Consider the following 13,811-nt stretch of genomic DNA (forward strand, 5'->3'; position numbering starts at 1 on the left):
GTTTGCTGCGGGTGTGCACATTTTGCTTCTCAAGAGGAAAGGATTTCAGAAAACGTTTAGGCAAATAACAAAGATCTTGATGGGAAAATAAGGACTTTTTGTCTTGTTCTTATCTGGAAATAAAAAAAATCTTGTAGAACTTGTGGACTTCCCATTGAGATGCTTTCTCATTTGGGTTACTCCAGACCAAGAAGCATAAGGGATTTAGTGAATGTTCTTTGCATATCTATTCTGAAAGTGTGCAGGAAGAGGTGCAGAAGCAATAACTACCTACCAGTCACAATTTTTTTGGCTTGAAGCCACATATACACCCATGCCAGGTTTGAAAATATTTAGAGCATCCAGCTCAACCTGTATAGGATGGGGATAGTGAACTTTTTTCAGACAGAGGGACAAACTGATTTTAGGAAAGCACATTGTGTACCATATGCTGATTAATGGGTCATGCAATAGCTCAAGGCGAGTAGAGCCACTCCACTGCTGGGCACAGTGTATACACAGGAACACAGGCCCACATACAGACACACATGGTCCCTCACACCCACTGCCCCTCACATACTACTATCTTGCATTTTAAAAAAATACTGATGGCTTTTGCACTGTTTCATTGCAATGAGGCAGGGGCAGTGGTTTGGTAGGAGGGAGTTCTCAAACCTGGTTTAGGGATAATTAGCTCTTCTTTTCCCTGTAAGGCAGTGGTTCACAATGCTGGGTAATCCAGGTGTCCTTGGACTGCAACTCCCAGAAACCCTGGGCAACACAGTTGGTGGTGAAGGCTTCTGGGAATTGCAGTCCAGGAACACCTGGTTCACACAAGGTTGAGAACGACTGATTTAAGGTACGAGGTGGTGGTCTCAAACTCTTGACAATTGGGCTCTAGCCTATGCTGCTGGCCTTCTCTTCTGACTTTAGCCCTAGCTGACTGAGCTCTATGTTTCAAAGACACTGTTTATACTGCCAGTCAGGTGATGTAAAGATTGCAACACCAGGCCCTAGTGCTGAGACCCAGAGTAGACCTGTTTCATTTGTATTACTTGCCTGTATTGGAGGGACATTGCTTAACTTTTGTTTCTTGCTTCTTTTCTAATATGATTTCCTAATGTGTCCAACGATCAGCCTTGGAACAGGACTGGAAGAAATGCTGTTTCCCACTTAGAAAGCAATCGACGTTTTCCCTCCAGAAAGGCACTCCTTCAAAACTGTTGTATTTGCACAATCAGACATGCAGAGGAAACCCGGGTTTTCATCCTGGTGACCAATCACAAAAGAAAAGTGAGCCAATGTGCAAATCACTGAGCTGCAGAACCTCACGCTAGGATAAAGAAACTACTTTTCTGTCTTACAACAGCAACACATCTAATGACACGCTAACTATATTGTAATGTCTGATCCCAAACATCCTTTTTTAATAGTGTGCCATGCTGGCCACTTCCTTTGCAAGGATGAAAGTGGTGTGTATGACCTTGATCTACAGTAGATCTCACAGAAAACTGTATGCTTTTACTTCCCGTGTCTTGTTTTAACTGAAAACCAGAAACAAACCCACTGGCTGTTTCCCCACTTTCAAAGAGACTATCTGTAATATGCAATAACCTCAGGAGACACTGTAGCAGCAAGGAGAAGAGATTTTCAATGGGGAGAACAGCATGGGGATGAAATGTTAACCCCTATATCCTCTAGTTTTGATCTGATTTGGAGGACAGTGTCGTTTGTTTTTTCTCAAAACAAAAAGAAAGGGAAGCAAGAACAAAAGGAGACAGCATTGAGCACAGCTTTTGACAATGCACACTTAAAATAGTGTGTACTTTGACCCTTCAGTTCATGCCTTAATAATGCAATCCTAGACCTAACTCAGCCTCACTTAGTTGAATGGAGCCTATTTGTAACAAAATGGACATGGGATTGTAGTCTCAATCGTTTGAAGAGCCTGGATTATTTTAAATGCAAGCCATTCTGCACAACTGTGTTATGGAACTGGAGATCAAGAGCAAAACAAGAAGATGTAAGTGTAAATAGTAATCAATGGTCTTTTAAATTACAATGTAGACTTTAGTACACAAATACTATTTCACAAGTGATTTCAGAACTAATTAATGTCTTTCAGAAAATGGGTGGGGAAATGATGGCTTTGGACAGCTCTTCCTCACACACTGATTATCCTGTCAGAGAGGATGCATCCTGTTAAAAAAAAAAGAAATAAAAATGAAACAGATGGAAGCTGATGGGATGAATGGTGGCAGTTAGATTCTGTCTAGTCTTGGAACAAGGAGAAGGCTGAGAAAGCTGTTGCTAACATTTTGGATGACTCTTTGACATAGTAATATATTGTGCTGTTGTCTGCAGGACACTCATCGGCCTTCTAATCATCTTAGTGGCTTTCAGACAAAAACCATTTGGAGCATATTTGTAGAAAATAAACTGTCTGGCTTTTTGAGGACTTCAGCACATGATGCTTATTAACAGGGGCCCGATACATCCTGTACAGCTTGGTTTCCTGTCATTCCTGCTAGAGAGGACAGCCTGTAGCATCTCCTATGTTGGCATTTATCTTGGATCTTTTGAGAGAGAGAGAGAAAGAGATGAATGAAATGAGTGTGGAACAAAGCTACAGTTCAAAAATAACCAAACGAGTGGGAACAAAGTTCCTTTATTTGTGTAATGAGTGTCATTTGTTAGGAGAGCAGGCCATGCCAAGCAGCAGCCAAATTAACTTGTGGATTCATCCCCTGAAAATCACAATGGTGAGCAGAGCACACTTCCCTCTTTGGAAAGAAATCACACCCACACATCTTACTCTAGGGAAACAAGAAAACTACTGTTTATTAAAGAAATATATTACAATAAGAAAGATGAAAAGAATTCTATTTCTATGCGATGCAGGGAAGTGGAGAGGCAGGAAGCCATGGCTGCCCCTTCACTTCTTGAGGACAAAGGCAAAAGGTCTCTTGACTTCTGTCAAAGAAGGAAAGGAAGTGACATCAGCAGCCCTAACAACATCATGGCCGAAGGAAGGTCAGCACAGGTCAGAGCAGGTAAAGAGAAGTCTAGGACATCCAAGAAATACCTCCGTTCTCTGTGTCCCTCATGCAAACGGGCATCTTCTTCAGTGAGTTGCATCATTATCTTCAATACCACTTTCTAATTGTTGTTCAAAGTCACTTTCAAATGGCATTCTAAGGATTTTCAGTGCCATTTTGGCAGGAGGCTTTCAAGTCTGTGCCATTTTCTTATCATCCCTAAGCGTGATAAGCAATGGAAAATAATTAAAAGCAATGACCAAAGAAATAAGGAAGGAAATAAATTACTTTTCCAACACTCTCAATGAGTTAACAATTATATTTTAAACATAATTTAAAAAGTAATTGACATTACTCTCTTTAAAGGGGCTTTTCAAACTCTGGTTGGAAATGAAAATAGCAGCTTTAGTAATATATGTCCCTATCATGTACGAACGATATACAGTGGTGCCTCGCTTAACGATGATAATCTGTTCCAGGAAAATTGGCGTTAAGCGAAAACATCATAAAATGACATTAAAAACCCCACTGAAACGCATTGAAACCCGTTGAATGCATTCCAATGGGGTAAAAACTCACCGTCCAGCGAAGAACCTCCATACGGCAGCCATTTTCGCTGCCTGTATAGCGAAGAATCCGTCCCTAAACACAGCGGGGGATCCATTTTAAGCACCTGGTGGCCATTTTGAAACCGCCGGTCAGCTGTTAAAAAAACATCGTTTTGTGAAGGATCGGTTCCCGAAGCAGGGAACCGATCATCGCAAAGCGAAAAAACCCTAGACTATTGTTTTGTGATTGCAATTGTGATTGCAAAAAGATCGTCGTACAGCGATTTTGTCATAATGCGGGGCAATCGTTAAGCAATGCACCACTGTATTGCCCTTCTTTAAATCCGATGGAGAAACATCTATGCTTGTGTGGCCTCTGGCATTGGCTGCCAGAGAAGAAGACATCACCGTGGAATGTTCACAAAGATACTAACTGCTCACAAAACAAAGCAGCCTAGTTTCAATAATGGAACAGAAACTGCCATTTGGGTTTCAATGAAAATCTTATGTGAAGTTTCAGAGAGGACTCCGAACAGATATGATGAAAGGGAACAGTAAGTCCAGAGGAAAAAAAACTGAAGAAAAGGGGCAGTATGGGCAATAATCTGAGAAAGAAAGAAAGAAACTAATAAATGGGGAAGCAAAGCTAGAAACTGGGGTGGGAGGTGGGGAAGAGGCTGAGAAAAAACCTCACAGTGCTTCAGGTGAAGAAAGTCTGTATTTATCAGACTGAGTTGGAGGTAGTTTCACTAAAAGAAGTACAATAGAGCAGCCAATATGCTGAAAACTAAAGAACAAAGAAAGCAGCGGGTGAAGGAGAAATTGAACTGGAAAAGAGGAAGCCAAGAGAAAACCTTTACCACCAGCCTACAGTTAGGAAGAGTGGTGCAAAACTGGCAGGAAGGAGTGGGCAGGCAATGGAAGCAGGGAAAAAAGGGGAAAGTCTGTAACCTGTGAGCCACAGAGTTAAGTTGGATTGAATTAAATAAAAGCCTGACTCGGTAGAATTTCCACAATTCTCAATTCACACAAAGTTTAATGTTTCAACTGAGACTTATATCAAACTTCAAGTGAGCACCATGCCAAAAATGCTATTGTTATATAATTGTATTCTTCTTCTCTTAAAAAAGGAAATTGGTTTATGATGCATGGGACCACTAATACTCATTGTAACAGAGGGCTAAAGCATCCCACAGAGAAATGGGGTGATACCCCATATCTTCATGATACATTTTGTTCCAGTAAGATTTAATTGAATTTGGAACTCATTCAACCCTATTTACCTCACAGCAGGTATTTTCTATTAAGAAAATAAATAATGTAATATTCAAGTCCACTCTTCTGTGACTATGGAGACAGATCATTTAACAATGCCACCTTGAATTTACAAATGGTTTTCTCCATATATTCATTATTGCTTTCTGAAGGATGGTTGGCTTACTTATTAGCCTGCCCACTGGGTTCTTCTCTTTGCTATGATAAGTGTTCCACAATTTTATGCTATAGATTTGAATGCAAATTATGTTTTTCTCTTTCTTTTTCTCCAGCTAGCTTAAACATCCGTCAACCTGTGTGTGGGATATGTGTGTGGACTTTTCTCCCTCCAGATACTGATGAAAAAGTAAGCAAATGAAAGCAAACAGTGGCCAGGCAGCAGGAAGAGATGGCATATTCTTGGACTGAGAGATCCAAGTTGAAATCTCTATTGAGCCACTAAGGTCACTGGGTGTTGGTGACCTGAGGCTCGCCAATTGTTTCTCTTAGCCAAATCTAGCTCACCAGTTCATTGCAAAGATAAAGTAAGATGGAGGAAAGCCATATGCACCACATTGAGCCCACTAGAGAATGGACAAGATATAAAGGTAATGAATAAGTGAGCAGCTGAGAAACCTCTGTTTTTTGTCCCTGCTAATGTGCTTCAGACAAAGGAAAGAACAAAGTATCTCCAGCATTACATTGTGCTCCAGTTTATTCATCCTCATCATCCCCCAAGACCCTTTCAGAGCTTCCGCCTGCGTTCAGCTCTGGACAGTCTCTTTCAGCAATTTCATGTCAACGCTGAAAAATGCAGGTGACACCAGTACAGTGGTGCCTCGCTTAACGATTGCCTCGCTTAATGAGGAAATCGCTTGACGATTAGGTTTTTGCGATCACAACAAAGATCACAAAACGATGGTTTAAATGGGAAAAATCCGCTTCACGATGATCGGTTCCCTGCCTCAGGAACCGTTTTTTGCATTACAATGATCTAAAAACAACTGATCATTGGGTTTCAAAATGGCTGTTGGGTGTACAAAATGGCCCCCGCCATTTTCTAGGACAGATTCCTCGCTTTACAGGCAGCGAAAATGGCCACCCCTATGGAGGATCTTCGCTGGATGGTGAGTTTTCAGCCCATTGGAATGCATTGAAGGGTTTTCAATGCATTTCAATGGGCTTTTTTATTTTGCTTAACAAGGATTTCATTCTACAGCGATTTCGCTGGAACAGATTATCCTCATTAAGCGAGGCACCACTGTAGTAGTTACAGTCCGGGAAAAGCCAAATCCTCCACTCTTCAGCCACAAATCATATCAATTATTCTTATCACCCCATGAGAAAACCTAAATGCAGGTGGCTCAAACAGGGCCAAGCGATGCACCACAGATAGCCTATCATTAGAAGCTGAAATTTGCCAGTACCAGGGATGTGATTCCGGCAGCCTTCATGAACATGCTCACACATGAACCAGGTGCTTAACTTTTGTTGACCAATTATCCATTAATCATTCATTCACTCAGTCGCTTACTCATGCATGTTAGTTATATGTCATAGGTGACTCAAAGGAGGTCACAACAATAAAAACTATTCGACAATCACACATTCTAAAATGCCGTAAAACTATAATACACATTAAAAATATTTTTTTAAAAAATTAAATCTCTAAGTTCAATAACTATCACACTACTGGAACATGTACACACACCCATACTGCTTGAAAGCCTGCCTGAAAAGAAAGGTTTTTGCTTGAGGATAGAAGGGGAAGATGGAGGGAGCCAACCTCACTTCATGGGGCTGTGCATCCCAAAGTCTGGGAGCATAAAGCAAAGCAAGCTATTGAGGAGGTTCCTTCTCATTGTATTTCCACACTATTTTGCAAACTACAGGAGACATGAAAAGTTTTTGATTTAATACACTTCTGCCACTTACAGAACAATCTAATGATGGATATTCTGTAATGTACAGGTTTGTTCTTACTTGGTAGGAAATCTAACTGAACTCAGTGGAACTTACTTCTAAGTAGATATTATAGATACTATAGGAAATCAGCTCACCCGTTCCATTTTGTTGCTTTATTTTGGTGCTCTCTCATGCATTTATAGTGCAAGAATGGTACAACTTAGCTTCACTCAGAATTATTTACATTTAAAATATTCATAGTTTTATTCTAGATTAGGACATGTGTTGATGATAAAAAAGGATGAGAGCTTAATTTAAGCATGGAAAAGCAAGAGTTCATATGCACAATAGTTGTAGATTTGATTTTTTTTCCCCTTGACTGATCTTTTTCTGCTATGTATACTTGTAGAACAGAGTATATTAGCAACACTAAAGAGGGTGTGTGTGTGTGTGTGTGTGTGTGTGTGTGTGTGTGTGTTTTTAAAGGACAGGATATTTTTCAACAACAATCTGCCTTTTACCAAACATCCCAGCATTTGTCTCCAAAGACTTTCAAAGCAAGGAAAGAATGAAGAACGGAAACCATAAAGCATGCATTACTGCTATCCTCTAATTACTGAATGAATAGAGCAGTTGTTTTGTTTGACTGCACTAAGCCAGTTATCCACTGCTAGCTTCATTGACAAAAAGGGAATCTGAACAAATTATAGGGAAATTCAGGCACCCAAGGAATGTTTTGGTTCAAGGGGTTGCAGTGACTGTTGGCTTTGCTTCCTGGCCAAGGTTGCCTCTGCCATTTGAACTCTGCTGGGCTGGGTCAGCCTGATGCTTTCCAAAAAAGCCTGAGAAGAGGACTAACTTATATGACATCTGTGTCCCATAAATAAATTAAAGTGATGTTCTCCAGTGTGAATTTGTTTCTTGGCAAGCCAACCTGCAATCAGAGAATGAAAAGCCTTTCATTTGTGGGACTCCAGCAAGAGGAAGAAAGCTTTTGTAAGTGGATTCACCAGAGACCAAAATATTAAGAAGTGGAATTGGAAAACCATATGCTTCAGTTCCCCTTAAATATGCAGATCTTTGAATCAAAACCATCAAGAGGATGTGTGTCGGTGTGAGCACTCAAGGCACCTCTGTGGTCAATGGGATCTCATTCTGGAAATCTGAACTCACTTCCTTCCTTCCTTCCCTCCCCTTTATGGAAGTGTTCTCTTTCTAGGCCTGGGAATGACTGCAAAAAAGGTGAATAGATAGGCTATGTAGATGTAAGAGGCATGCTTTATCACTCTAGTGTTCAACTGTTGACATATTCACTAAAATCAAGTCCAGGCTATGAAACAACAGGAGGACCTTCAGACATGGATCCAATTGCAAGTACCAGCTACAGCCAACCTACTGAAGTAGTAAGTTACACAAGGATAGATTTACCATTCAGCATTTAATTCAGTGGCTCTACTCCAGTTGGGGCTATTAATGGGATTTAATCCTTCATTTTGCAAGCATTGGCTCCATATGTATTACAGAGGCAAGAAGACAATTGGTAAGACTAGAGACCTCACAATGTCATAATGCTACATACAGGAGTTCTTTAGCTTTTCAAAACATTGACACCCCAAACTATTTGTCACCTAAGTATTCCAGATTAGCCTAGCCAAGCACTAGAGTCAAGATTCAGATACTGCAGGGCTGAAGGAAGGGGGTTTCAACCAAACCCCCCAAGACCCATCGGAAATGGGGGAAGCCAAAAAACAAACACCCCAGGACCCATCAGAAATGGGGGAAACCCCCAAAAAGCAACCAACCCCACCAGACCCATAGGAAATGGAGGAAAGCCAAAAAACAAACCCCCAAGACCCATCAGAAATGGGGGGAAAGCCAACAAATAAACAAAAAATGTAAGACCAATCGGAAATGGGAGGAAACCCCCAAAAGCAACCAACCCCCCCAAGACCCATCGGAAATGGGGGGAAGCATAAAAACAATCAACCCCCCCAAGATCCATTGGAAATGGGGGAAAGCCAAAAACCAAACAAACCCCCAAGACCCATCGGAAATGGGGGGAAACCCTAAAAGCAACCAAACCCCCCAAGACCCATCAGAAATGGGGGAAAGCCAAAGAACAAACCAACCCATAAGACCCATCGGAAATGGAAAAAAACACTCTAAAAAGCACCAAAAACCCCAAGACCCATCCCATTGGAAATGGGGGGGGGACAAAAAACAAACAACCCCCCCAAGACCCAGCACAGCACAGAAACATAACACCCCCCAGCTCAAAACCATGCTGCAAAAACACCCAGAACAGTTTTTAAACAGCAGAAAACAGCACCTTATCTTACCAGGCAGCTGGAAGCCTCCCTGCAAACACACACACACACACACACACACACATGCTCACTCAGAAGCAGAAGGAGGCAGTCCCAAGCCTCCTCCAACACACTCTCTCTAACTGCTGGGGCAAAAGAGCTACTGTAGGAGGCTTTGTCACCACCTACAGTTAGAAATTTGAATTTCTCGCCTTTTCCCCTGCCTTTTTCTGTTCCTAAGTGGAAGCTCCAGTCGCAAGTAGAAGCAAAATTTTGCAGCCGGAGCTGGTCATAACTCGAAAGGGTCATAAGCAGGGACGTTCATAAGTTGAGGCCCCACTGTAGATCATTTGCATAAGAGAACATGGGTAACCGATCAAATTATGTCTAGTGTTAGCCAACAGGTGCTTAGAGGGCCAACTGTCAGATATATGGAAAAGTGTCAGTTAGTGAGCCTTATCTGTTGATACCTTACATTTTCAGTTAGGACTGTGCTGCTAGGGGCTGCTTTTATTATGCTACTAAAGAAGATGTCCGGACTGTCTGATAAGTGCATGTTACAAAATTGTTTTAAGGAGTCTCTCAAGCACAACCCAAAATCTATACCAAGTCAAATGTTTGATTGTAGTTAGTTTATTCTTCAATATGTTTTTAAGTAAACGTTCTTAAAGTTTCCTATGACTGGATGATTATCCTTTCATATATGTATCAAGAGAGAATATTATTTATTTCTATGTGGGTTTATTTTATATATATATTATTAAACAAACCCACATAGAAATAAATTATTTATTTGTTTGTTTGTTTGTTTGTTTATTTATTTATTTGTTTGTTTATTTATTTATTTATTTATTTATTTATTTATTTATTTATTTATTTATTTATTTATTTATTTATTTATTTATTTATATTTACTGACACTCAGGCCCTGATCACACAAGGGAAATGTTTTCTAGTTCTTCTGATATTTTCCACACCTCTGTCGTACTGAATCATGATCACATAGTTTATATCCCAGAACAAATGTCCCAAGAACCTTTAGCAACACCAATTTCCTATTTTAATCATTTTATATATACATTAATATATCAGAAACAAGTCTCCCGCTAAGGTGTGTGACTGCACAAGCGCACTTGACTGCTCTCCACTCCACACAGCTTTCCTCCTCCCCTGTGCACTCACAGCTACCGTTTCCAGCCCCTTTCTTTCCTGTCTCAATGGAACACCACGTGGGGCGGGGGTGGTAGTCTTGCATATTGATTAGGAAGGGGTTTCTGCTCAGAAAAGTGTCCCTCTATTGCAGTGGCTGTTCCTGCAGAAATGCATTGCACACAATGGCATATCCGCACAGCAGTGCTAGTGATCACACACACACACCCTGTGACACTGGCATACCAACATTCCGATGTATCTTCTTACAGGAAAGAAAAAAATTATTACTCACCAGTAATGTAATGACAGCGGCCCCCTGGTGATACACTTTTACCAATGTATTGATGTATTGGGCACAATTTAAAAAAAAAAAAAGTAATGTGTGCACTGCAGTAATGGCAGCCACCATCCTTGCTTCAATTCTGAAAAGAAGCAGGGCAGGTCATTCACACAGACAATCCTAGTAACACAACAAAGCTACAAAATCCCAGGTAGCCGGCTCAAGGTTGACTCAGCCTTCCATCCTTCCGAGGTCGGTAAAATGAGTACCCAGCTTGCTGGTGGGGCAATGTGTAGCCTGTATAATTAAATTGTAAACCGCCCGGAGAGTGTTTGTAGCGCTATGGGGCGGTATATAAGTCCAATAAATAAATAAATAAATAAATAAAATAACACAACCCTCCTAGTGATGGGGAAATGTTCCCTAATTACACCACTATCTGGGAAAGTGTCTCAGCCTTGATTCTGTGTCATGTGACCAGGAAAAAAATGCCGACATAACTGGTGAACAGTGACCCTCGTGTGACCTGGTGTGTAAACTCTCAAACATTTCAGCATCTCAAAGGACAGAGTTGTGCATGTCAGAAGGTCTGCCTCTGCCCCCTACTGTAGTGTTCAAAGCCAGAACTACACATTTGCCTCAAACTGGTTGTCAATGAAAAGCAACTTTTGTTGCATCATATGTTGCACCCTTTACTGTACTTTAATATAGCATGCACTAGGTGGCATTTTAAAGCAAAGTCAGTCTTCAGCCAGATAAGAGAGCCCTTCCTCTTCTGAAGGACATGCATGTCCAATGGGTAGGTGGATGGTCAGAGTGGCATCTTTGAAGACTGGAGAGATTGCTGCTGATGCTATCCCATCACCCACCAGACAAGCAAGCTCTGCAGAGGTAGGGGGCAGCTTGATCCACGTGTGGAGAAAATGTTGCTGCTACAGCTGACTTCCTAGACAAAAGCAACTTTGCCAGGAAGCCAGTGCTAGCTGGCTAGTGGTGTTCTTACCCAGGGCATTGGCGGGGGGGGGGGGGAGCCTACTGCTGCATTTGTGATGCATTATAAAAAAAGTACAGCATGTGACAAGAGCATTTTTTGTCCCAATTGCAGGCAACCTGCAGTTTAAAGGGGGTTGTCTGCAATGTGTAGTCTCAGCTTAAGTGCGGTAGAAGTTTCTGTCTCATTGATTGTGCTGACACAGTCAGTTAAGTTCTGCACATGTTGGGTCCTTCACCTTAGGCAGCCAAATGTCTTGGGCCATTTCTATTACTGCATTGATTCTGGAGACAGAAAGGGCAATTTTCTCATCCACAGCTCGTGTTTAAAAACAGATTCTTACACGAGGCTCCAGTTTCAATGAAACCTGTTTGAAATCAAGACATCAAGTCTTCCTTCACAAAAGTATTTATCTATCTAACATTTAGTATTTACACACATCAAAATGACAACCTGGTGCTTCCCTTCTAAATCTAGTGAATATGGAGGGACATACCCATGTCCACTTCCCAAATATTTGATCATTTCCTGGGCTGAGGTTTAAATCCAAACTACATTGAGATGAGGGAGAACTGGTAGGTAGGAGCATTTGTAGGGGAAACTTGGGAATCTGGATGTAACAAACTCCTCTCAAGGACAGCGGCTAATAGTCCTCTCTTTTTTTCATTATTTCCCATGTTCCCATTATTTTAATATATATATTCACAATTCTTACAGAACCAGAAAAGTATATAGTTCTTTTAGAATCTGGATGCTTTCCAGTTAGAATCAGACAAGATGCAATGCACATCACAGAACCATAGAATTATAGAACTGTAGGGCTGAAAATGGCCTTACAGTTGCCTTCAAAGCAAGAAATCCACAGCTAAAGGACCTATGACTGATGGACATCCAACTGTTCCTTTAAAAATAATATCTTTCTACTACCTTCCAAGCAGTCCATTCTACTATCGTACAGTTCTTATTATCTGGAATATCGCCTTAATGTATAGCTGAGATCTTCTTTGAATGCATTACTTTGGGTCCTGCCCTCAGAAGCCACAAAAATTAAACTTGATTCATCTGCCATGTAACAGCCCTTCAGATATTTGAAGAGAGCCATTATATCATCTTTCAGTTTTCGCCAGGCTACCTGTACCCAGTTCCTCAAACATTTTTCACAAGGATTATTTTCCAAAGTTCTTATCATCTCAGTTGCCCTCCTCTGGACATACAGTACTTCATTCTGTCAATACCTTTCTTAAACTGCTGAGCCCACAGCTGGACACAATATTCAGCTCTGACTAAACTGGAAAAGAGTAGGATTTATTACAGATTGACACATTTTATCTTCCACAACAGGATTTCCTCATATTATGTCTCTGGAATCCAATGGGTAAATTAGGCCCCTGTGTACTTTCCACTGACCAATCATAAAGCAAATGATGCTAAATGTAGACTGTTCAGGTGAAAAACACCATTAGCTATGAGAAACATATTTGACCATTTGGGGGAGCACCTCTGCCAATCCTCCCCAAATCCACCCTCCAAATGATGAATGTATATCACCTATTTTTACTCTAAAATACAAATGATCAAGAGATTAGCAATCACCATTCTAATGAATCTTCTCACCGTGAAAGGCTATAAAAAGGTAAAGGTTCCCCTTGACATGTAGTCCAGTCGTGTCTGACTCTAGGGGGCAGTGCTCATCCCCATTTCCAAGCCGTAGAGCCAGCGTTTGTCTGAAGACAGTTTCCGTTGTGACGTGGCCAGCGCAACTAGACACGGAACGCTGTTAGGCTGAAAGGCTATAGTATCAAGTTATCCCTTTCCTGTACATTAGCTTTCCTTGACCCAATGCCCTCCAGTTGGATGGGATTACAATTCCAACACTAAAATAAAAAAATAAACCTCCTACTGTAGACATCTTCTGATTTTGAGCCCACTTTCCACTTGCAGTGGGTGGCACAGAAATTCTGTTACCATGCTCATTCACAATATTTTCAAAACACTACATGTTTTCCTGAGCCACTATATATCTTTCTCTTTTATAAATGGTAGGATAATAAGAAAGTATGACATTTGTATAGACAAACTCAGGAGGAAACACCATGATTCTAGGTTAGTAGAGTATACCATTCATTTGGAAAAACAGAGAAAGAGAAAGAAACATACATTGGTGGATGGCAACTCCCATGACTAACTGACAATGCTAACCGGGGCTGGTGGAAACTGGAGTCCAACTCAAACTGGAAGACCACAGACTCCACCTCCCCCTATATTTTTCTACCACATCACCTCAAATTCTTAGCAAAATTAATCATTTTCAGGGAGCATCACCATGCTTGTATAACAAATATCACAACGATTTCTCAG

General features: G+C 41.0%; 1 long non-coding RNA gene across 2 annotated transcripts in view; it reads right to left on the bottom strand.

Annotated features, from left to right (window-relative positions):
- Positions 1–2,794: 2,794 nt before the first annotated feature.
- Positions 2,795–13,811, bottom strand: part of LOC140705797 (uncharacterized) — a 59,520-nt gene continuing 48,503 nt past the window's right edge. For both annotated transcript variants that reach the window (XR_013544048.1, XR_013544047.1), the window contains exon 3: positions 2,795–3,236. This is a non-coding gene — a long non-coding RNA (uncharacterized LOC140705797). The remainder of the gene's footprint in view (positions 3,237–13,811) is intronic.

Source organism: Pogona vitticeps, chromosome 3 (genome assembly GCF_051106095.1).
Source record: "Pogona vitticeps strain Pit_001003342236 chromosome 3, PviZW2.1, whole genome shotgun sequence".
In the NCBI taxonomy this organism is placed as follows: domain Eukaryota; kingdom Metazoa; phylum Chordata; class Lepidosauria; order Squamata; family Agamidae; genus Pogona; species Pogona vitticeps.